Source organism: Rhinolophus sinicus, linkage group LG09 (genome assembly GCF_036562045.2).
Source record: "Rhinolophus sinicus isolate RSC01 linkage group LG09, ASM3656204v1, whole genome shotgun sequence".
In the NCBI taxonomy this organism is placed as follows: domain Eukaryota; kingdom Metazoa; phylum Chordata; class Mammalia; order Chiroptera; family Rhinolophidae; genus Rhinolophus; species Rhinolophus sinicus.
This window is the reverse complement of record NC_133758.1, coordinates 28,698,343-28,725,154: the sequence shown is the minus strand read 5'-3', so window position 1 is coordinate 28,725,154 and position 26,812 is coordinate 28,698,343. Positions and strand designations below refer to the sequence as shown.

The 26,812-nt window shown below is 38.3% G+C and overlaps 1 long non-coding RNA gene across 1 annotated transcript in view; it reads left to right on the top strand.

Moving 5' to 3' along the window:
* LOC141573067 (uncharacterized) overlaps positions 1–26,812 on the top strand; it is a 188,218-nt gene that overhangs the window by 17,021 nt on the left and 144,385 nt on the right. Inside the window, exons 2-3 of the long non-coding RNA XR_012498636.1 lie at positions 1,949–2,072; positions 9,310–9,393. This is a non-coding gene — a long non-coding RNA (uncharacterized LOC141573067). The remainder of the gene's footprint in view (positions 1–1,948; positions 2,073–9,309; positions 9,394–26,812) is intronic.

Sequence of the window (26,812 nt, the reverse complement as noted above, 5' to 3'; positions counted from 1 at the left end):
ACTCTCAGCCTCCTGGTTTTCTTTAATAAAACCTGTTCCTGTGTTTTTTAGTCATTCTAAAGTGGAGATGATCAGTGTCAATTTAGAGTAATACATTCCAGGGAAACTTGAATTTTAACCCATACCAAAACCTTACATCCTGAGAATAACTCCACTTCCATGCTTTACTAAGTTCATCTTCCATCAGTCATCCTCGATAAAGATAGGCTGATGAATAGCGGACTTCCTTTGTTCTTGACTAACCAAAATATTTTATCTTTCTTTTATTGTTTTTAGATAGTGGTTACTATATTCATTAGAGGTTCATCATCAAAATCTTTCATTACTTTTTTATGAAAATGTTTGACTATAACCAAATTGAATTTGTTTTGACAAAGCTATTTGTTTCTATGCCTTAATTCTTTCTTTTGAATTGCTAACAGTATGTGAAGAAAGAATACAAAAGCTAAAATTGTAACATTAGAATATGTACCAGAATAGGAAAGGCTGGTTGGTGGACATCATATCAGACAAATGACTTGACCCAACACTTTAGTTTTTGCTTTTTCCTGAAAGCTATTCTTTAATCTATAGAAAGCACAGCCGTAAATTGTCATCCAGATGGATTCTAATTCAAGAGATAACCAAGGGGAGGTCCAAATATCCCAAAGCGATGGAATTACAACTTTTCTTGAACAGATGGCAGAGCCAGAGACCTGGGATTTCCTAAAATGCAACCAAAAGGAACGTTTTGTCTTAGTGCAAATGTGTTAAATACCAACACTGTTATGGAGAATGCTCTTCAAAAGCTAGCTTCAACATTGATACAGTGTGGGAACAATTAGAATTCTGTAACGCCTGATGCTCAAGTGTGCAAAGTGGTCCTGTAAGAGGAGAGCAGCATGCCTAGGACAGACACAAGGCCTATGAATAAGCCAGCATCATCACACCCTGACCACTCCAGGATCATTGGTCATGGCCAAATGCAAGCATATTCCTTGAGCAAAATGCTGTGCTTCTGTTGCCCCTCACACGCCCCTCTCCCCTACCCCACTTCCCTCTAATGTCCAGGTGAGCTCCTGAGTAGTGTGGTGGGAAGTCAGAAAAGATAATGTCCAGGTTAGGGTCAGGCAGCCCTCTCAATGGTTTGTGCAAATTGCTACTTAGGTCTACCTCTCCCTTAGGAAACCACTGATATGCTGTTCACTAATCTACAAAGAAGTGTTTGTACAACCACATCTACATCTTTTCTCATGCTGATCCTCCCCCTTCCCATGCTTTTTCATCTACTCCATTGAGTCAAACCCTCACCATCCATTAGATCTCCTCCAAGAGACCTTTAAAAAAACACATGAAATCATCATGCTCTATTACCAATTCTGGTTTCACTTACTATCCACCCCACTCACTGGAACTTTCTCTTGGGTTGTGTTATTAGATATACTTCTAATCTATGTCTTATCTGCACAAATCAGTTTCTGGGCTCATGAAGCCAGATGAATTCAAACATATTTCTTTGTCTTGGATCCTTCCTTTCATCAGTTAAGCACATAGCTTAGCATATATATGCACGTGCATGTGTGTGTGTGTGTGTATATATATATATATATATATATATACACACACACACACACACTCACATATGTACACACATATGTATATATATATATATATACATATATTACATAACATACCTTTATTATCTACCTCTATATACTGGGGGTGCCAAAAAAATATATACACATGACTTATATTCATCTTTTGTTATCGGCATATATTGAGTATTACAATTTTAGTACAGTGTTTTTCCTTTTTTAAAATATGTGTGCATTTTTTTGGCACCCTCTGTAGATACATAGCATATATTCTTCAATAATCAATAGGTGTGTATTACAAGAAAATCCGTGACTCGGTATGAAAGTTTAGCTATTATAACAGTTCAATAATGAAATACGGCTCTCCTTTCCAGGTTTTGGTGCATTCCATTCATCCATTCATTATTAGGCTGACTTTCCCCAGAGATGATATGATGTGACTGCCTGAAGCAAATGCATATTTTCTTTTCTTGGGAAGAGCTTTTCCTTCTTACCAAGGTAAGTTGTGCTACATACCAGGAAGGAAACTTCAGAATTTTCTTTATTGCTCTATAAGGTCTAGAGCCCTAGAATAGTAGGTGGGTAGCCTATTCCTTGTTTCATTTTCTGCGATTTTTCCCCATGGCCCTTTGATTCTTCTTAATTATATAAATCCCAAGCAAAAGGTACACGTGGACTTGTCCTAAGGCCCCTGAGCCTTACCATATCCAATACCATTTCTGTGGGAAAGGAAATGTCAATAAAATATACCCCTAATCATCACCATTAGCTTTTATAAATATTTGATTTTTCTCATAAAATTCCCCTTTCCTCCTCAGTTCTTGGATGTCCACATTCAGAGACGAATGGAAGAAGTCTGCTATGTGCCTACTCTTGTCCAAGTTCTCTAAGTTTTTAGTAGCTATAAAGATTCTTACTGACCATCTGTTACGGTTGTTAGGACATCACTAAGCTGAAGATTTTGGAGAGAAGTAGGATTTGTTTGGAATAAAGGAACTTCTTTATAATGTATAGTTATCCATTTCACTAGAAGTGTTCAAGCACAAATTGTGTGTGTGTGTGTGTGTGTGTGTGTGTGTAGAAGAGAGGTTGATACATACATTGGTGGGAAAGTTGGAGAGAATATATATTTCCAGTCCATGGAAAATTGTGGTCACTCTATGGCTCCTGATTCATATTTATTTGAAATTCACATCCCTATTTCCTCCTATATAGACATATATATCTCATTTGACAGTGAGTTTGACTTAAATTCATGCTTTATGAGTCACCCATACTCACAAATTTTGGCAAAATCACAGAAAAACTTTCTAGTGGCCATGATCGCACATATTTAACGGTCATTTGGGTATTTCAATCCACTCAGCAATTCCATGGAAAGGTCCAGCAAATGCTCCTAATTTGACATTGTTAGTTGGGAACTGTTTTTTTTTTTTTTTCCCTCTCTCCTGTATCAACCACTGTGGCTAATTAGACAGCAGATTTGAATCTTCATGAATTTTTCAGGCAGATACATGTTCCTTCTCAGGGCTAATTTGCTGTTATCAGAGCAGTGACTCTGGTGTACATTGTTGGTGGTGCTGACCTGATTCCCTTATTCAGATTGAAAGTAGTTTAGGAGACTGTGGCCACGGAGGTCATTTGGTAAAACATGTCTCAGAAAACAGGCCCACTGTAGCGAATGCTCTTTTCATGCCCCCCTTCATTCTATCCCAGCCTCGGCCTCTGTAGGGCTCTAGCAAGAAGGAATATGATTCAACGAAACTTTTCCCCAGAATTTCAGAAACTTAAAAAATTCAGTACAGCACCATTATAAAACTTGTGTAGAGGACTAGAATAATTGCATTCTATGAGCTTTCTGTGTTAAGAATGAGCGGCATTTGGCATACACCAGAATGAGACAAAATTTTATTTAACTGAATGAGAAATAGAAAGAATGTTTTATTATGTGATTTGCTATAGCTATATTTGGGATGTTAGAAGAGTCTAGGTTTTCTGGGATGGCAAAATAAGGTCATCTCACTTAACCTTCTCCTCTGGACATATGGGCGAAAGCATAGTACCTCTGCAAGTTGTTTTCCAATTACAGCTGATTAGCAATTGGAATTATTAGTAAGAATTATATAACTATTTATGCCTGTTGAAAAAGTCATCAGTACTAATTTCCATAAATTGGTTGCAATTTCCAGTAAGAGAATACCAATTAATTCATTCACTAAGGATTCTAATGAGTTAGCTCAATGGAGACTAGCATGTGGTAAGATCAGAAAAGTAGTATTCAGGACTTCAAGGTTATAGATTACTCTTGACAGTCCTCAGTACTTTGGATTTGCACCTAAACAGAATAAAAAATAAAGAGATAATGTTCGTTATGAGATATGAAGAGAATATGTCAAAAAAGATGGTTTCAACCCATACTTTTTTCCTCTAGCAATTTTCTTTCTTAATTTTCCATTGGGAAGAAACAATATGGTATTTAGCCCCTTTTCTCTCTCATGATTTATATAAAATTAGGGGCTCAGAAATGTTATCCTTCAGTTCTGAAAGAAGCTGCTACATTGGAATACAAAGGGTCATTTTACTTGTGGGTCTACACACTTTTTAATTAAAATTATTTTATTGCTTTTGTTAAGTAATTAAAATTTACAAAGTGATTTCTCAGAAATATTTATTAATATTAAGTTGTTTTTGGCATACACCCGTAAATTGCAAGCAATTGCTTTACTCTGCATGTGTAATTAAAGTGAGTAAGTAATTATATTTTTTCCTTGAGTATAGTTGACACTATCACATTTTTCTAAATTTTGGTTCATTTTTATTTCCATTAGTGAATGCTTCATAGAACCCAAGATAAGAGGTGTCAGTTAGCAAGGAGGAAAGCTGCTTCGCCTACTATGCTTTTGAGAAATAAAAACAAATATTGTCTGCCATGTTCGCATTCTTATATGCTTTGTTTTCTTAGATGTCTTTCTTTTTCCTTTATCTCCTGACCCTGAACTTTGTCATTATTATCTGGATGGTTATTCAAACATTTCTAGAATACCTATCTTAATGAAATGTCTTAGTTTTATATATTTGCTCTTTTATTCAAATTGGAACAGATAGGTGATGTGTCTATTTAGCTACCACTTTTACTCTGCTGAGTCCTTATAGCCTTCTCTTTTGCCCTTCCTCTGATATTATCAAATCCCTTGCATTCCTCCTGATCATCAGCAGATGTCCCTTAAGAGTCCCTAGTGTGCAGTCTTCATGCCATGTTCTGGGACGTCTCTACAGAGAAACTTACAGTCCTTACCTGCTGAGGAGCTCAGCATCAGAAGAAGGGAAGACTGAATCAACATGAAGGTTTCTTTGCCAAATAAAGAATGAAAAGCAAATGTGAAACAGCACATCGAGGAAACATCCATTGTTCTTAACCGCAATACAGGATGAAGGGCCACCAATGCAGAGAAGGTTAGGCAGTGGAGTGAGATGATGTTGAGAGTGAATTCCTTGGTGAATATCTCAGACAACGAAGGCAGAGCCCAGCTCTCTATCCTAAGTGGTACATTCTGAGAAGCAACACAAGCAATTCTTCTCTTGGAACAAAAGAAATGGAGGGAGCTCTCCTGGATATTGTTTGGAACAAGTCTTTAGTAGCAAAGACTGGAATTAAAGAAAGAATTGCCATAACCCAGACTCCTCTTGGGGGCAAAATGGAGTAATGGACCAGATTTATTCTTCCACCTAAGACAGCCCCTGGGGTGTGTGTGTGGGGAGAGGAAGACAAAATTTTTAAAACAATGGTTTCCAAGACCCTGGACTTCAGACCACAGACAGTGAGTGATCCATGAAAGATGAGAAACAAAGAAACTAAGTCTTATCGTTTCCCAAACTGACTGCCTCGAGGGAGTTTTAGGCTCTGGAGTAGAGAGGGGGAACCCAGGCAGAGGCCAGTGGACACTGTGAGTTGAGGAAATGGGGTTGGGAATTTGAGGAAGTCTAGGTGGCTAGAGCTTCCAGGGCACATTGAAAGAGAGGAGAGAGCCCCCCGCAGAGAGGAACGTGGAGATCTACAGATGGTGACCACGAGGATTCAGCAGAACACTGATTAGTGTGTGCTGTGAGAAAACTGCTCCAGGTCAAGGAAAGAACCACCCAAAAGGATTATAGGAGAGAACACCTGGTTACTTTACAGGGTCCATATAGTGCCCATTCCTACCAGCCAGACTGGAAACCTCAAGAATGACGAGGTATCGGTACACTCAGAGGAGTTTTGCCTCTGTAGTGAAAAAGTAGCCCTGAAGTAAATATTACTGGGGTCTTGCCTAAAAATGCATGCAAATATGTCTCAAAAGAATCAAGCTGTTTCAGGTAACACCACAACGCTGGTTTTTGGTGAAGTGGGTAGAAGAGAAGTCTGCATTGTAGAAAGCTCTACTGGCCTTGCCTTGATTGCTGGTAAGAAATAATGGCCACAAATAGCAATGAGAATTCATACACAGCCATAATTAGAATCCTTACAAACTCCAGCCTGCTACCAACAGCTGATCCTGGAAGAACTTCCACATTCAAAGATGAATAATGAGCAGAAAGGAATAATGAACAGAAAGGTACATAGAACTGCTCTTTAAAAATTATCAAAGAAACAGGAAAAACAAAAGACTGATACCTCATGAGAATACATGTTCCAGAAAAATTTACTACAGTTCAGCTGGAAAATGTGATTGAACATAATACCATTTTTTTTCAGTAGAAAATAAATGCCTCTGTCAGACAAAAATACAGGTAGAACAACACAGAGATGCAAGAAATCCTGTAAGATATAGCATGAGGATGGAAGGAGACAGAACCAGGAGTGGATCACCTTGAAAGAGAAAAATAAAAACATAGCAGAAAGAAGGCTATCATTACAGCACAAAGGAGGAGAGACACTGAAGAAAACAAACAAACAAGCAAACAAAGAAAAACAAACAAACAAAAATGCTAAGAGATATACATATCAGGATTGAGACTAGTGAGCAAAAAGAAATGGAATGAACAAACTGAAAACAGATATGGAAGGCAAGTGAAGGGGTTTGAACATGAATCTGAGTAGTACCCCTAAAGAAGAGAAGTGAAATACTAGGTCAGAAAACTCTATTTGAATGTTAGGAAGACGTTTCACAAGTAAAATATTTGAATCTTAGTCAGTAGTTCCTTTACTTTTTTAAAGACCCAAAGCAAAATTGGTTTTCCCCAGAAAGCCTCTGTTTGACTAACTCCACACTGAACTTACTTTGTCCTTGCAGCCCAAATTGGTGTTTGGGGTCTGACAAGTTCGCAACCTTGTTGCAACGATGTTGCTAACAGTTTTTGATATCAGAGGGATTATTCATTATGGATTTGTACTAACTGGACAAACAGTTAACCAATTCTATTTGGAAGTGCTGAAAAGGCTGTGTGAAAAAGTTAGATAACCTGAACTTTTTGCCAACAACTCATGCCTCTTGCATCACGAGAATGCAGGAGCTCACAGGGCACTGTCTGTGAGGGAGTTTTTAGCCAGTAAACAAATAGCTGTATTGGAACTCTCTATCTACTTACCGGATGTAGCCCCCAATGACGTCTTTCTTTACCTGAAGATAAAGGAAATATTGAAAGGAAGACATTCCGATGATATTCAGGACATCAAGGGTAATACAGCCACAGCTCTGATGGCCATTCTAGAAAGAGTTCCAAAATTGCTTAGAAGTGTGGACTAGGGTCTGGCATCGGTGCATAGCTTCCCAAGGGTACTTTGTAGGTGACCCTAGTGATATTCAGCAATCAGTTATGTAGCACTTTTTCTAGGATGAGTTCACGAACTTGATTGTCCAACTTCATACATTATAATGCATCTTTCCTCCAATTATTACACTGGCTTTCCTTGTTAACTTTGGATAATTAAGCACTTTTATGTAGAATAGGGTTACATCTTTCTCATTTCACGTCCCTGTCTGCATTTTGCACAGACTCTTCACAGTCAGTATAATGTAAACAATGGAACAAATACTTATAAAATGCAAATTTTCTTAATGCCTCAAAGCAAGGGTCTCTGGGTGCTGATTTGATGATTTAGTTCTGTTACTGAGATGTCAGTTAGCCCTCCCTTACTGATTTTCTGTTGCTCTGTTAAAGATAAGTGAATAACTGAAGAAGGATAAATATTTGGTCAAGACACTGGAAGTTAAAATGTACTACCCCCACTTTTTCTCTGTTGCCAAATATTCTGAGTCAATTAAAGATGGAGGTACTATCAAGAATGCTGGACGAGGAGTGAGGGTACTAAAGTCTAGTGCAGGGCTGACCACTAACTAGTTATGTGCCCTCAGATAAGTCACTTCATCTTTGTTCTGTTATACCTTGGGGCTACCATGATAGACACTTCATAATTATGTTTTGAATGAAAGAATAATAATTCTCAGTTTCCTCCTATGTACAATGAGGGCTGTGTACTAACATGGTCTCCAGAAACTACTTCTACTATAAAAATCTGAAAGTGACCTGCTTTTCTCTGATTGGTAAGCATTTCTGCTGTGTATTTCAATTGCAGCAACTCTGCAGATACCTATTGTTTTTATGGAAGATGTTTGTCCCCTCATGGGCTGTTGACATGTTCCATGGAGATTGTAATGTCCATCCTAACTTGTACAACTTGTGAGAACGAACAGCCGGACAAAAAGTCCAGAGGGCACAGTGAAGGTTTCTTACAGGAAGCTTATAGCCTGTCTCCTTTGGCTAATTTGCAAAAGCATTTTTTGATTTAAAACAGAAGGAGGGCAGATCCCTAAGAGAAAACTCACATCCACTAATGTTCCTTCTGGAGTGAGTTATGAGAGGAAGCCCCAGATGGAGTATAGACGAAGGTTAAACTTTGAGACACTAATTTATTGAAAAGGTAAAGAGAGCGAAAGAACAAAAAGTGCCCTGAATGCTATGTCCGCATGTCCTCTTTGCCCGATGCCCCATGCATTTAAGGATGTAATTTAAGGATATCTAAAAGGAATATGTACATCTATAGAGGCGATGCCACCAGATTAGATTCCTAAGGAAAACCTTTACACTGTGGACACAATTGAAATGATCATTTTAATTGGATTCTCCAACTAGGCAATAATGAACAAACTCTACAAAATACATTTCATTTTGAAAGACAGCAAGCTTAATAGAGCTGAATGGGAGCAATGGCATCAAAGCCCCCAGCGGTATTCGGGAAAAATATTTTTGTGCACTGAATACAGTGATATTTGATACTATATTTCACCAATTTGAAGGTGTCCATTATTTTCACATTTCTGAAATGATATTATTATCAACAAAATCATTCAATTGTGGGTGAGAGTTGAGTCCAGTTGTCATCAAGTACGCATATGAGGACCTGGTTATTATTCCTGGTGGTGTAGCCTGGCAGCCATAATTTCTTGATATTTCAGTCAGTACACCTTGTAAGGACCAGCTGAGGAAGGAATATTCACACTGATTCTTTTCTGAAAAACTTCTGTCAACATCATCTGGTAAGATAAAAAATTCACCTTCATCTGAACTTGCAGAATAGGGGACAGTGGTTTGAAAGGTCTATATACAATAAGGAAGCAGTCTTTTAAAAAAATGTGCATTGCCAGTGTGCTTGAAGAAGAGGACACAAAGGATAATAAATGTAAATTTTTATATATTTTCTAAGTATCAGTACTTTAACATCTATTTTTGTTTCTCTTCTTTTCTCCCCAAATTCCAGCTAATAAGTCATACGTTCACAGAGCTCTCATTTGGTACAGTTGTCTGACTACCTGGTGAAGAGGTTGTGATCAGGTGAACTTTGGTGAGTATGCTTAATGAAAAAAAAAATAAAAATCTTTATGAGATTCTTCAAAAAGTGTTTCTGTAAAATTTGGGTATGATAGAAGAATACCCTAATGACTTCTCTTAATGTTCTCTATATCCACACTCTTTGCAAGGTGAGTTTGCTTCAAGAATTAGGAATCTATTTTTCTGTCTTTTGAAACTGGACCATCCTTCTGATCAACTTTGACCAAAGAAATAAGGTGGCAATGATGGTGTGCCACTTCTGAGACTAAGCCTTAAGAGGCATGCCTACTTGTACCCTCTCTCAGAATGCTACCATCACCACATAGATAAGCTTGGGATAGCCTGATGTAGGATGAGAGACCATGTGGTGGAGAGTCCAGTTGTCCTATCATGGGCAGCCAACTTTTAAGCATGTGAGACAACTTAGCCAAGATTAGCAAAGTTAGTTTACCTTATGCATAGCTGACTATAAACTTTATTATTTAACCCAGTTAAGAGCAGGATTACCCAATGGACCTATTGATTCATTAGCAATAAAAAAAATGCTTATTATTTTTAGCCAGTGAGATATGAGGAGATTTGTTACACGGCAATAACTCACTGATACATGCAGGGCAGCACATGCTTCTCACCTAAAATCAGGTCAGCCTGAAGTTCACATCAAGATGCTTTTTCTGAACGTGTTGTGAAGCTCTTGAATCCCACATATCCATCTATTTCCGTATTTCTCAGGAGTAGAAGCACTGAAATTCTGTATGGCAGGCTGCTCTTGAGATATTTTCAACTTAGTTGGAATCAGAATTTGCCAGAAATGTTGTGAGACAGCTTGTTTAAGTGAGATTTCCTGCTCAGTTTCTTTTCTTAAAAAAAGGGGGGGGGGGAAGAAAAAAAAATCATGATTTTTACATGGAGTTTATCTGTGCTGGACACATTTGGACATGTAGCTAAGAGGAACCAATGTGTAAGAATCTTCAAGTTCTTTAGAAACTTTGGCAAATGTTTAATCCACCTGAGAATTCTTGAGAGTAAGTGTTTGAAGTGTCATTTTAAATTAATAACTCTGACATCACAAATTGCATCCACAAATCAATCTCTCACTTGTCAAAAATGTTCTGTTTACAGAATGTTCTGTCTTTCAATGGATATATATATATTTTAAGTTGTATGTGTTCTTTTACTATCTTGCTTATAAATTACTGGAAGATTGTCTTCATTTCTTTTTTGGGCCTTCCACTGAAAGGTGAGCTCTAGATACCTTACTATTTGGTTAATATTTTACATTTCAATTTTCCAATTCAAACCAGGGAACCAGAGAAGGATATGAATAAAACTTAAGCTATAGGTGCACATTTAGAAAAAAGAAAGAGCAAATGATGAATATGTATGAAACTTATTTAAAATGCCATATTTATGAGGAGAAGAAAAATATTGGAGCCACGCTTTCCCTTTACATATTTTCAAAACACCACATGGATTTGAGTGGGACCAAGTGAAAAGTATAAAATTTGTTGAGTGTGGTGGATGTTTGAGTGTGGCAGTGCAGTAAAAAGTTGGCAATATGAGTTTTCTTGGCTTGTGGGTGGGAATATATACTGAGGCCTTGGGATTAAGGAATGACAAGGGTTCTCTAGTGCCTGATTTTCAATGGTACATTTGGCAGGGTGGTTGCCCTCATTCTATGTCAGTTTACTTCATCCAACAGAGTGGGTATCTTCTCTTGTATGTTCTGCCAACATTTTTGGCTCCGTTTTTCTAAACCTAAATCTACCCCCTCCCCACACACACACTCCTAATGGGTTGTTTACCTAAACTTCTTGATTTCTATCAAAGTGTTGGCCATTTTGCAGTCTCGCACACATGCTGTGTTTCCCCAAAAATAAGACCTAGCCAGACATCAGCTCTAATGAGTTTTTTGGAACAAAAATTAATATAAGACCCACTCTTATTTTACTATAATATAAGAGCAGGTATAATATAATATAATATAATATAATATAATATAATATAATATAATGCCAGGTCTTATATTAATTTTTGCTCCAAATACGCTTTAAAGCTGATTGTCTGGCTAGGTCTTATTTTCGGGGAAACAGGGTGGGAGGCTAGTTTACTCTATAATTCCCACTTTTCCATCCCATTCCATTCACAACATCCCAGCCAGTCTTCCTTTCCAATGTGTTTTGCATCTATGGCTTTATTTCTACTTGCATATTTCCTTATTGGATGCTCTCAACCAAGAACATAACCAAAAGTGAAGTGAAAACTTACGGTACTTCTTTCAACAACTGATAACCTCCAAATGTTTATTTATCTACCTGTTTTTTTCTGATTTGTAACGGTTGTTTTGGTTTCAATTGCATGGTTACCACTTTTCTCGCTCTCAATTATTAATCAATCACCAAGAATTTATGAGGTCCAGTTGTACAATAGTCCATGGAAGATAATATAGACATAGAAGACATGGGCTCTTCTTTTGAGAAAATAATCGATGAAATAAGTCATCAATACATAAGAGAAGTGGCTTAAAAAACTTTTGTGGTAGTATAGAATATACACAAAAACATTCACGAAGCTGACCTCCTCTCTTCTTTACTTTCACAAATATTACTGAAGTATGTACTACATGCCAGACACTAATCTGGAGCTGAAGATAATGCCTTACTTGTGTGGAACTTTCAAGTGCAGGGAAGTAAATGTTAAACTGGTAAGCAAATGATTAAGATCATTTCCGAGAGTAATAAATGCTATTAGATAAAACCATACAAGGTGATATGACAAAAAGAACCTGAGGTTGAAATATAGCTAGAGATATCAGGGAAGCCCTCTCTGAAGAGCTTCTGTTTCAGTAGAAACCTAATTTAAAAGGAGTCAGTGGGGGAAATCTGGAGGTAGAGAGTCATAAGCTGGGTTCACTCCAAGAGCAAAGACTTAAGGTGGACATGAGCTTGGTATGCTTGAGGAATTACCAGATGAGAGAGGTGCTCAAGAATGATGAGAAACAAATGCAGTTGTATTGAATACCATGGTCATTTGACATTTGGGATATAGAACAGGATCTGTTTGGAGACAGCAAAGTTCTTTCAGAGGGAAGGTTCATAAATGCTCTCTCTGTCACCCTGCTTTGATGAACAAGTAGCTGTTTCTGAACACACAGACTATGAAAATCCCCTCCAGAAGCCTCCCTCTGCCCCACCACACACACATTTCTATGGAGTAGCATTTAAATCAGATGGACAAGCAGGGAAAAGAAGTAGGACTCTACCGGTGAAGGGAAAAGCTAAGTGAATCAACAACACTTTCCTAATCGGTTTCCAGAGGCATTTGTCTATGCGAGAATGAGATGTTTGATATTCTGGTTGAGTAAGTTCTTGATTCCAGGTCATCAATTATGATAATAGAACAAATCAAAAAGTTTCCAGCAAATAGAAATTCTTCATTTCCTGGCTCCTACTCAAGTTTATTGATTGGACTATTGGGTAAGACTATAAATTTCATGTAGAAATGCTAGAAAAGCTTTTGGCTGGGCCCTTTGCTCTTTCCAGTATCAAAAATGGTTTGACGTGCCTGTGACAAAATTTGGATCATTCATCCCTCTTTTCTGCTGCATATAGACAGATGCAGGTGCTTTATGGATAAAATTGTTTTCACTCTTATCATGGGAGTGACATATTGAATTAAAGGTATCTACATGACATATATACATGACATATTGAATTATAGGTGTCTACAACCTTCATTTCCTTCCAAAATATTCCCTTCACTTGTTTTCTAAAATTGCTAATCATTAGAACCAAATTACTTGGAATTATAAAATATAAGTTCCTTCTTAAATAAATATATGTTCCCAGGAGAGGAGGGAAGGTGTAGTTGTGTGACTTACTCATCGTTCTAAATAAGTTCATATTAATATTCATACATATATAGATGGAGAGATAGTACAAAGTAAGAAAAATTATATAAGACTTGAATTCCAAATACCTAATACAAGGCCCGGCTCCTCTTATCAGTAGCTGTGTGACTTGGCAAATTACTTAATTTTCTATAAAACATAATTTGCTCCTGTGCTAAACATAAACTTCATCTGAGGTTTTAAATGAGTATATGTTGTAGTTTTGTAAATATTAAAGCACTAAATAAATGTGAACTATTGTAAATGGTATTAATAGACTAGTAAAGATTTGTTTTTAAGACTGATTTCATCATCAATTTGGAAGGTACTAGAATATTGAAAGGGCTTTAAACAGCAAAATCTTGTGGCTTTGGGGTAAATTCAAACTATAATTGAAAGAATAACATTTAATAATTGCTTACTATGTGTTGAATATTCTCATTTCATCCTCAAAACAGCCCAGTGAGGTAGTTACACCCAAAATACAGTGAGAAATCAAGGTTATATAAGTGAATGTACTTCCTTAAGGTCACATATTAGTAACTAAGAGATGTCTTCAAAGCTCTAATGCTTAGGCATTCAGTAGCCCTGCCTCCCCCTCACCACAGTGTACCAATGCTGGGTTTTGAAAGGAAACCAGGGTTGCAAAATCTGAGAAATCAGAACTCAAAGCAAGTATCTACTGAAGGAGACGAGAGGTAGGAAAGACGTGCTCACTTAGAGAGCAAGTCGGAAACTGTGCTCGTACTCTTCCCAATTTTGAATGTAGCTATCACTTTGTAAATACACACGTTTTTCTTTTTTTTTTTCAGTTCTAAAATTCTTCTTGCATTGTGCATTTGGTACCAAGTTGAAATGATATCTCCAAATTTCCATTCTTTCCAACATAATTTTCTCTTGGACTCCATTCTGTGACTTGTATCAAAAGGAAGAGCATCATGACCTTTATCACCTTCCCTTCCCCTACGTTCTCACAGTTACCTGGTTTTATCTTTGAGCCATTTGCATTAAACTCCTGACACTCCAAAGTTCTACTTACAAGATAGTAATTTTCATAAGAGCCAGAAGTCATTTTTCCCCCTAAAACTCTACTGTAGATACTAGCTCAAGTCTGGACATATACTAACTAAGAGATAACTGTTCATAGATTCATTATATTAAAGGTATTAGGACTGAGAGTAAGCATAATTTACACTTTCTTTATACCAAATATTCAATTTAATTTGGCATATTGGCTGAAAACTTTTCGACCATTCAGTCTTAGAATTTTATACATTGTTGATTAGGATGGGGAGAAAAGGTAGAAAGGAAGGATTTTTATGGCACTTAAGATATGGAACGTCTTCAGACATCTCGAGTGGTATGTTTATGCTTGGATTACTGAGTGGAGACCACCTTCAATAAAAGGTGCCCTCTTCAAAGGGCCTTCTCCTTGAACTTGAAGTGTTGATGTCTCTCCTAGAAATCCTTCAATACCTTTAGCTGACACAAGTTCTCATTTAACTAAAATTCATCCCAGTTTGGGCTGTGGCTCTTCCCACTGAAATCTGAAAGAATGTCATATATTTTCCACTAATTAGAATATCTGCTTGTGGAGCCCTTTTTAAATATGAGAACACTGCCACCTCAACTGTTTGGACTGTAAATTCCTGTGGAACAGGGATCATATCCCGTTTAGGTCACTTCTCCAAAAGGTTTTTTTGAGTTATGCATAGTCTGTCTCAAGTCCACGTTCTGTGAGACAGTCTGTTCTGAATACTCCAGCCCAAACACATACAGTTTCCTTCTCTAAATCCCTCTTATATTTTAAATCAGCTCTATTTACTTCATGGTCTTAAGTATCTGATGCAACTGTGTTTTATATTCCAAATTATGATTTCAAATCCTTTAAGCTAAAGGCAATGAATTGACTTTCTATCCATTTCTTCCAGTGCCTAGCCATGGTGTAGGGGGAAAGCGTTCATTTCCCAGTAAATGATGATGAATGAATTACATGCATACATGCATGAATGAATGAATTTCTCTTCTTGTGACTGCAGAGCAGCGTGGCATTTATAATCTCTCCCCTGGCATTTCAGTTGGCTTAGTGACTTTTTATTGGATAATTACTGCACAAATGATTTCTATATCTCTCAACCACCATTTGAAAAGTCAAATTTAGAGAGCAGAATGACTGTCTGTTTGCAGAAACATCTTTCCTTTTCTGAAGAAAACCCAGCCTCTTACTTCTTCTACCTGTGCCTGAGAATCTGCCCTCTCTCACTAATAAAAATGATTGAAAAGCACCTTGAAAATACAAAGTGCCATATAAATGCTAACTGAGGCAATAATAAAACAGTAATAATAACTGTTTGCTGATAAACGTCACTTTCAAGCCCAGGGGAGACATTTCGCAGGGGAAAAGCAGAATGGGTCCCGTGCTTGTCCCTGGGCCATGCCTCACTCTGAATCACACTGTTCTCCCTCCATTTGGACACCATCATTTGCAATGGTCATGAAATAGCACTGGTATGTAAAATTATTGCCATCACTCACATTGTGGAAAGCAATGTGTAGCCAAGTAATCCATTCCCTGACAATCGCCGGGGTTACCTCACTCAAGCTGATCGTTTAGAAAATAAATGGACTTAGGAGGGAGTGCGCAAGTACTGCTCGGCTCCTTTTGGCCACAGCTCAGCCCCTGATGTAGCTGCAGCATCCATTCTAGTTTTGCTCAGCCCTGAGCCGAGTTATATCAAGAAACTGAGTCAATATGGTGGAATTTTGAGAGGATTTGGGGAGTCTCTTTGTCATGGACTTCCTCTGTGTGTCCATACCCCTTTATTGAAAAATATGAAAGCAGGGACAGAGAACATGAGACTTAGGGCAGAGTTTGAGGAGAAGAAAGTAGTCCAGAGCATAAAATGCAGACCTAAGAGTGCATGCTTGTGAGAGATGAAGAGGGTGTTCCAGGAGCAGCAGTCACCCCCAGAGTCCTGTAAGTGAGAGAGGAGAAGGAGGGTACTCTGGCACTCTGACCTTTGGCAGCAGAAGGAGAGGAAAGATATGTGAGGAAGGGAGATCCCGTGATGACAAAGACAGTGTATGATACAGACAGTGCTGTCCACACTGATTGTATGGACGATGTCCCCTCGGTGAACATACACAATCAGACAAATCATTCTCATTCTCCTCCTATCTGGACTCCTTTTGCTCTGCGCAGGCCATGTGGTATTCCTTGGTCCTCTTCTTTCCTTCTGCAGAGTCCAATCGAATCTGACTCTCTCTGTCCATGGCTACCACTGCAGTTCACCTGGAGGTCCCACATGCAACTCCCTCTACTTATCCAAAAAGGCTCAATACCTCCAACTTTTCAGAACTAGTTCCTTCCCAGACTTTCTTCCTGTAGTGACTTGTCATTTTATCAGAATCTAGTTGTCATTCTTCACGCTTTCCTCCTCTCCCTGGTTCCTGCATCCCCCGTCCAGTCAGTGACTAAGACCTATGATTTATTTCCTGTGTTCATCTCCTCCTCCCCGTTCTCAGCATTACTCCCAAAGATCAACATTTTGAGGTAAAAGAACATGAAATGTCCTGAGTTGAGTTGACCTTGAGGTATACATGCTGGGGAGAGAGAACGCTGTGACGTTGGGGCCTTCTTCATAAGCAGAGGACAGGGGTCTCAGAAAAAGAAGCTGAGTTTAAGTGAAGCCTTTTTTAGAGAATAAGGGCAGAGAGCTGGCTTTCATTTATTACTGTATATAACTTTCAGGCCTGAGATCAAAGATATAAGGATTTTGTAATATATGATAACATTTATAGCTTTCAGTTGTTTATGGTTTTGATATCCCCATATCTATTCCCCTGAATTATTAGCAATATAATCCTCATAAAGAAAGGACATGAGTGCTTATTTTTAGTGGTGGTAAAGAAGTGGGGTGCTGGGAGGAATGTGGAAGATGCATGCCAGTCTTGGGGGTAAGACCCCTAAAGGATAGAGTGAGTTGTGGCAGCTACTAAGAGCAGAGGAGGGTAGAAGAAACCTGTATTGCTGCCTCCCTCACTCTCCTGCCCCCAGCAAGAGACACACAGAGCACGGCCAAGGCCCACGGAGTTCTTAGGAGAAAGTCAGTATATATGACACTTGACATATGCTATTTCTAGTGTGCATTTTAACTCTTCATTTAGTCATATTTATTTTCTTATTACAGATAAGGACACTGAGGAACAATGGTATAATACTGTGTTTCCCAGAAAATAAGACCTAACCGGAAAATAAGCCCTAGCATGATTTTTCAGGATGATATCCCCTGAACACAAGCCCTAATGCATATTTTGGAGCAAAAATGAATATAAGACCTGGTCTTATTTTGGGGGAAACACGGTATACCTATTATTTTCCTATGACCAATGTTCCTTCCCCTATCTCTATTTGTACTAGTGTTATTCATCTGGTGAGTCTGTCACTCACTGAGCCCTGCTTCTCCTGCCCCAAGTCTGTACATGTGATCCAGCCTGATGAATCAAAATATACCATTCCTCTGATGAAGGGTCCAGAATGATATTATTACTTAGAGATTGATGGAGACGCTTTGAAAGATAGGATGTCTCTCCTTCTCAGAGACAAGCTGGCAGGACCATGTGGGCCGGGAATTTCCCATGGTCATCTTTGCATCCATGCGGAATGACCCTGCTGAGATTAAAACTAGAAAACAAAAACACAGAGCCAAAAGACATGGTGGAGGTTATAACAGAGAGGAAGGCAGTGATAGATCTCCTGAAAGACTTCAGCCTTGGCTTCCTTCAGGCCTCCACCTGAACATCACCTTTTCTGACCACCTAGTAAGAACAAAACAAAACAAAACAAAACAAAACAAAACAAAACAAAACAAAACAAAACAAAACAAAACAAAACAAAACAAAACAAAACAAAACAAAACAAAACAAAACAAAACAAAACAAAACAAAACACCACTCCTATCCTGCCCAACCCTACCCTATACCTCTCCATAGCACTTATCACTATCTGTCATGCTATATATTTAGAGATTGGTCTGTTTTATTCATTGTAGTGTCTTCAGCACCTAGAACACCTCTTGACCTAAGGTAGGCCCCCAATCGATATTTGTGGAATGGATAAATACGTTATTTCAACTACTGGATCCAGCTCTGACTAAAGTAGTCCCCAGCCCTTGGACCTCCCAGTCACACAAGTCAATATAGGTACTTTTCTACACATACAAGCTTGGGTTGAATGATTGTCACTTGGAAATAAGAGCTTCGACAAATACGAAGTGGCATGCCTCATCCACTGTCCCACAGTCGGTGCATGGTAGACTCAGGGGTGAACAGAGGTCTCACACACCCTGCACAATTGCTTTTCTAGATGCCAGAGTCCCTCTGTGGCATGATCCATTTACTCACTGACATTTCAGCCTGATGGACTTTGAGAGATAATTTTCTCCTGGCAGCTGACACATTGGGCAGCTGGGGAGAGGAAAAGGCTCACGAGGAGCCTGGAAAGAGCTGTACTTTGGGAAGGGTCAGGGTGTGAGGATTTCCTGTGATTTCTCTTTGTTCAAACTGGCCTAATAATTCATCTTTCACCAGGACCAACCATTTTTATGAAGGTATTTTATGATTTATTTAGATTCCTCCAAGCTTTAGCTGAGGCCAAGTCTAGGAAAAACAGAAAAGACCCACAGATCCCTGGGGACAGGCAGGTCTATGATGAGCAAGTAAAACGTTATGACCTCTCCCCATGGTGGAGGAAGAAGCAGGCGTAGTGTACCCTTGCTGTGGTACATAATAGATAGATTATTCCATATATATGTTTGAAATAAAATATACAAATAACTAAATTTTAGTTATGGATATTGATTTTATTGACTAAAACCTCCTTCTTACAAACTCCTTGGTTTGTTTAACAGAAATGTTACTATATGACCAGGGTAAACAGGAATGAGCCTAGAGGTCCATGCACTGAATGAATAAAGAAGACTGAAGACTTTTCTCCTGAGAAAGGGTGTGTAGAATTAAGACATCATTACAGTCTGTCTTTTGTGTCCCCAAGATTACTCCCTCTCCAGTTTTTCTTTTCCCTCAGGTTCCGAGTTCCTCTCTCAGTACTTGCTTTCAGATCCTTCATTTATAACAAGCTACAAATGATCCCAAATCAGTCCAAACCACAGCTCCTCCAAGGGAGATTTACACTTTGCTTACAAAAGAGAACTCCATATAAGTTGAAAGTAGGCATTTTAATCGGAGAATTGCAGGCACAGTGACCAAATGGGGAACATAGGGAGTCCTCAAAGTGTTCTTGTTGTTCTTAAAGCCCTTTAACGCAGCAGATATCAATCAGTTCATTGCACTGGAGACCGAAGTTTGGGTATTTCTCAATTCAACCGAGACTAGAGATAGTACTTCAGCCATTTTAATACACATTAGCATTTAGGCTTCAAGATGCTTTTAGTGCAACTTGAAGCTGTGGGAGGGTATTGCTAAGGTTTGAGCCCAGAGGGGGGCACGGGAGCCACGCAGGCTGAGATGGCATGGCTCTTTCAGGACAAGGCACAGTGTACTGAGATGCTGGATGTCAAAGGATGGAGATCCTGACCTGATCCACCACTTGGAGAATCAGTTTGATTTCCTGCTGGAGAGCTTCCCCTAGCAAGCAGATGATTCAGGACATAGAAAATCTCCTGTTACTTTGATTCTCCATCTCCATTGGATTTTCTCTTGACCCATCTTAACAGACTCTCTCTAGAACCACACCCTTTATCATGTCATATGCCCAGACACACTCTCTGGCCAAATCATCCCTCCAATGCAGGTTTCTAGGGCCTCTCTCACTGCTCCTGCTGCCTTGATTGGCTCTACCATTCCTCTCCTTGCCTCCTGCCCCAAAGTGTAAAACCCTTAAATATCTATATCTGTCTACATTCAGCCCTACTATTCAACCTCATTAATCTTTAATCCCTTCATCTGAAAAAAGTAGTATTAATAGGTAGAGCCCACTATGTAGACATTTTGAGAGGATTGAATGACTTAATACAAATAGATGAGGTAAGGCTTCCTGCAGTGTTTGGCTTCATTGTTTGGGGTGAGCGCACATAAGTGGTGGCTCCTAGTGGCAAGGATGGTGATGGGCATAGCAGTAGCAGTTAAGACAAGGAAAATTCTGTCCCTCTTTCCATACCCTCTGCCCACTCTTCTTAACCATCCTATCATTGACAGGTGGATCAGAGCCTAGAGCATACACGGTATCAGATTTTATAAATAGGCAGGTTACTGTACCAAATTTAAAATTTTTTCCTTAGTAGTTCACTTCTCATTCTTGGGCAAAGTCTTGGGGTAAGCAAGCCATGATTCTTCATTTCTCTTGATCTTTGCTAAGTGAAGACTTGAGTAGATAATTTAGGTCACAATACGCTCTGTGAAGCTGGAAATTTGTCTTACTTTCTCTGTCCCTGCAAGTATGCCTGAACTTACCTGCCCCAAGCTTTGAGGCTGGGAAGGGGCATAGGAGGAGTGAGTCCCCTTGAACTTTATGATGAAGCAGCATGCTTCCATCTACCTCTCACCAGACAGACTTATATTGTGGTCTCAGGTTGTTCCTTAGCTCTTAATAAACAGGTAATTTTAGGCATATTGTGAAATTGTTCCTTGAGTGTCTAGATCCCCTGACTGCTTAGTGAAAGAATGGGCCTCATCCTAAGGTAAAATTCTGACTGGTCATTTTTTATTTTTATTTTTTTGGTTATCCAAACCTAATGCTTTAACCAGTCTTATTTCCTACTACATCCACCATTATCCCTTCTCCCATTACTATTCCAGCCAAACCATACCTTCTTCTGCCCAAGGAAATAAGGAACCTTGATAGGATTTCAAATTGATCACTCTGGTAATACTATGAAATTAAGTAGGGAAGCAATAATCCAAATGATAAATGATTGAATATGGGGATTGGGAGGAGAACATTGAATTAAGAGATAGCAGTGGGTGGAATGGAGAGGACATGAGGAAGGGTTTCATGAGAGAGAGGGTCTTAGGCATGAGAAATAGATGGTGATAGTATTTGCCAAGCAGGAAATCCAGGAGGCAATCACATTGTGGAGAGCCCATAACAAGCCATTTAAATATACTAGACATATAATGATTTTGGTCTGTAGATCAAGCGTGGGTCAAAACATTGAAATAAATGCCTCTCTGCAGTACCATAAAGCCCCAGGCACCATGTTGTGCCATCTTAACCATGTTAAACGTGCATGTTTTACAACTTGTACATTCCCTTGTTTGTATTAAAAAGTTCCCAATTCAATATGTCCTACCTGGTGATGATTATTACATTGATAAACTAATTCACATTCATGTTAGTAACCAGTAATAATAACCTGTATTAGTTTTCCTCCCCCAACAGTGTTTTAGACACATAGGTTCAACTCAGAAAATTGAATTCTAGTGGTTTCAAGAGTGTTGAACTTTTTAAATGCTCATCCCTAAATGTTTGTGTGTGTGTGTGTGTGTGTGTGTGTGTGTGTGTGTGTCTGTACGCATGTGCATATGTATGTGTGGAGATGTAATTTTTTTTGTAATATCCCACCATTGTACCATGAATGTGTCACCTACATTTTCATTATGGGTAAGCAAGCCATATTATGCTTTCTCATATACAACATTGACTTTGTGCCCACTGAGTTGGGAAGCAAATCTCTTTCTTTCTCCCTTTTTTCTTTCTTATATATTTATTTGTGGAAATTGGTTCTGAATAATGGCCACACTGATAATATACCTCTAATTAAACATTCGGTGTTCTTTACTTTCTTGGCAAATATGATATTTTGGAAGTAATTTAAATGTAATATGTAATCGGATTAAATAAATGTGATATATTTGTATTTTCTTTTAGTAGCCAGCTATTGATTTTTTATTGGTCAATATCAGCATTTATTAAGTTGAAGTTATTGTTCATCAGTCAGCTGTGGCCTTCTGAATTAAGGAATTTAAAAAATATATATTAACTACAAATGTGTTCACACATTGAGCTTCATTTTATTAGCCATGTATTAAAACAGAATTCATGGTTAGTCTCACGAACCAGAAACATTTATTTAACGTGCTCACTAAACTCATAGATTACCTTCCTCAATATTAACAACTTGTGCTTGTAAAGAATGTTTGAGTGCAGCCCTAGCACACTTTACTAAAGTTACATGTTAGAGACCCCAGGCCTGGTTCTAGCCTCCTGTGGATGTGTGACAGGCAGCCTCCTATTTCCGATTGTTTGACAAATTTGCACAAATATCTGGAGCCGAAAATATCTTTCCCTTGGCTGATAGACAAGTTGCTTGAAATTGTCAGAGATTTATAGATGTGGGAATCCCCTTGAGCTGATCCTTTTGAAGCTTCCATTCAGTGCTAGAATTCTTTCTACAACATTCCTCCCACAGATCTTATAGGGACCGGACCGTCTTACGCGTCTTGGACCTGAATTTGTTACCAATAACTTCTACACGGCAGTGATGCTTGTTCTTTCTAGAACATGCCCCCTTAAGATATCTGAATGACTTTCTTACTGCCACACAAGTTCACTACTGGAGCTCCGTTTCTTGGACTTTCTTTCCCTTAGATCCTTATTAGAAAAGTAAACAGATGTGTGAGATTCATTCCATCATCTTTCCACGAAAAGTGTAATGCCACAAGAAATAACGAATGGCTTTTTGGATATCTTTCCCAATTCTGGACAACTGCAGCATAGAAGAAATGGTGACCGGAAGATATGACAATGTTATTTCAGCCTAATTATAAGATTTCACTAACCACTACTGTTCCCATATCCCAGTAACAAAAATGGCAACATTCAGGTAGTAGGAACATCAAAACTACCCAAAATGTGACAGGTCATGAAATATTGGGGTTGATGAAACTAGTTATGTAAATGAGGAAAAAAGGTCAGTTTTAATTATTTTCTAATAGTGAAATATTATTATAAATGTTTCATCAATATGGAAACTAAAATCAAAGATAAAATATACGTGTTCTCTTATAAAGGGACATACCAGTTTTACCTGATACTATACATCACTAACCAGTTTTTCTGCTTATTTTGGTCAGGGTATGGTGTTATATTATGGGAGGACATTGCTATGTGACCCATCTACTTCCACTTGTTACCACTACATCACTATGCTGTATATGAATAACAATAAGAACCAAAAAGGAAGTATGAACAGTTCAGGGTAGAACAAATGTTATGATGGAAACAAATGTCTTACTGATGGTAGATGAGCATAAAAGAGAGCAGTATGTTAGCACCACCACCATCATCACCACAGCATCACTTGCGTCATCACCACTATCACCATAGTTTTCTTTCTTCCTTACCTGTGGCCAATGCACTTTTGTAATATCCCTTCACACTTGCCTTCTGCTCTAGAGAAATGCTCCACCAGTCTCCAATGCCATAAGGTTTTATCCTGCCCCCTTTCTGCCTCAATTTTACCTCCCCTTTCTATCCAGATCAGAACCCATTCCCCCTCCTTGAACTTCTCCCTGGTAGTCCCAACACATGGGGTTCCCTTTCCCCTCAACTTTGTTTATGTTATATTTATGCCATGCATTCTTTAGGCCAAGTGTATTGTGTTTCACTTATGTGCAAATAACTTATTTCTCCTATTGGAGAGTGAGTGCCTGTGTTTCTGGGGACAGTGCTGCTGGACAAGACAATAGATTAATAGAAATGATAGTCTCTCCTGGGGTGGGGGTGTCCCAGATAGAATCTAAGTGTGATTAAGAGAGGTCTGGGTATGCGTGTTCAAATCTGGGAATCTTCAGGGAGAGAAATCACCATCCCCCTGGGGTTAAAGGAGTCAGGCACAGAAAGAGCAACTCTATGAAAAATACTCTTTCTGCGTGGATGTTGATGGGGCAGGGACAGGAGTGGGATGGCAGATATGAAATTGATTGCAGCATTTATTCACAGTTAATGATTAGCACATGTGAAAATGTCAGAGAAACTGTGTCGTGAGCTTTTTAGGGGTCCAGAGTTCCTACATGACGAGGTGGTAAACAGAGCTGGTGGAATCTAAGTTATTTTACTGTAACTAATTTGTGCCCATAGACTGAGGCCTATGAACACTATTTTATAATCATTTATTTAGGCTATTATTGACTAGAGACTTTAAAAGCATTTGTTTTCCGATGTTACAATTTTTTTTTAAAGACCTCCAGGTTAGCAATACCATTTCCCTTTTACAAACAATAAACCACCAAGGCTCAGAGAAGTTAACCAATATAACCAAGGGCACACAGCTCATAAAGATATATGGTTATGTCTTGATCTGGGGCCTAAGCTTTCTTCCACCCTCACCCTTCTGCCCCAGTTTGGAGATATTCAATTAAAGTGTGTTGAATGATTAAAAACTGAAGATCAACCTGAGTTTGAGGTAGGGCACAAACTCATGGAATATATGTATCCCTTTAGGGTAGGACCCATCTTTGCAATGATAATATTCACTGAATTGTCATGGGATTTTGGGTTTAAAAAGGCTACAACCCTATCAATTATGGACGTATTTCATGAAGAAAACAGCTTTTTAAATGCAGATTTGATATTTAAAAATGGGAGTACAATCACTCTTATTTATTAACAAAATTAGACCAACTGCCCTGCTACTCCTCTCCCTTTGCAACAAGGAGAAAGTCTACATAACGCCACATGATTCAAGATGCATCATGGTGACAATATTCTTATTACTCAATATTTAAAGCAATAATTTCAGGAGACTTAACCTCATGAATTTTCTAATCCAGTAAAATTAAATAAAAACACCCTAAATGCAGCTGATATAACCCCTTCATGTGCAATTAGCAAATATTAAATAGAAACTTTAATATTAGCATTATTCTTTATGCCCCAGTGAGTGGGATATTATTTAAATTGATATGACATAAGAGGATATAAATAATTCCTAAGTGTAGATTTAAACTGGAATTTCCGTCAGAGTTTGAAATCAGTAAGTATTATCAATTCCCTATTTCCCAGTGTATCATTTATTACCAGCCTGGAGATTTTTTTTCAAAGAGATTAAATTAGCATTAGGGCAATGATAAACATTATAAATAAACACAAAAATTGCTTTTCTGAAAATCAAGTTGAAAAGAAAGTAAATGAATTGGTGCGGTATCAAATTCCATCTTCCCTAGAAGAGCTCAGACACAGTTCCAAGCATAAGTAATCTTCTGTAACTTCTTTTGCAATCAAAAATGAAATATATTAAAACCTGAAAGTATAATTTCATTATCTACTATTTTAGATACATCAACTAAAATTCAGAAATAGCTGTGGCATGAGGGGAATTCTGATTAGCATCCCACCACTCGTTGGTCAAGGCAGGGGAGAAGCCGGCTTTACTGAAATCTCAAAGTTATTTGCCAGGCCTGACAGCCTGCTTTGGCGTGTGTGCAGGGGAAGACCTCAAGGTGACAATGGTAAGCGCTCTTCTTCCCAGACAATTTTGTTTCCAGGTGTGTCTGACCTTCTCAGAGCACATCTGAAGGTTTTGATGATCTTCCAGTGGAATTTGGCTTTTTCTAGTCTTAGTTGTATCCTGGAGTAGTTTCTGGAAAGACAAAGAGGCCATATGTCTTCATACCCTTTTCACATTGAAGGTAAGTTTCAGTACATTGACAAGATGAGGTTTCACTGAGTCAGACGTAGATGGAAAATGAACACTTATTATGCTATGTTGGGGGCCATATTGGTTTCCTGCCTAGGCACAATGGAGGGCAACCCATCTGGCATTATTTGAGGGTTATCCAGAAAAAACATCCCAATCTAAAATATATATATAAGGTGTTACAAAGTCCAGAATGTCCATTGCTAACATATCACCTCATTGTTTTATTATTTATTTATTATTTATTTATTTATTTATTTATTTATTTGTGTTATCCTTTCAAGACCTGAGTCCTAGGGCTGAATCTTGTCACCTAATTTAATGTGACAGGAGCCAACCGTTAAAGTCCCCACTATTGTGCCTTCCTCTGTAATCAGATCATATTCCTCAGTCTCTATCTAATCTAGTTCTAGCTTGCTTCCTCTCCAACCAGTTGATTGATGTTGAGGCATCTAAAATGCCTCCAAATGAAACACAATTGAGGATGATAGACACTAACACAACACATTACATCATTGGGCTTCCTTCCTCCTTAAAATATATGTACCCTGATAGACGTATTGGGAGGATCACCTCATAAATTACATAAATGTCTAACCACTAAACTACATACCTGAAACTAATATAATATTGAATGCCAATATTATTATTACTGTAATTAAAAGTAAAAAAATAAAATAAAAAAAGGAAATCATATAAAAATACATAAGTACCCTGAAAAGATAAATATGCAACCACTTATATTTTCAGTAAAAAAAGAAAAAAAAGAAAAGAAAACAAACAAATAATTCCATGATATATGGGCCTGTAGACAATAGGTAGCCAGTGGACACATGTCCTAGAAAAGATGGCAGGAAGTTCCAGTGTTTTCAGGAATTTTATTATTT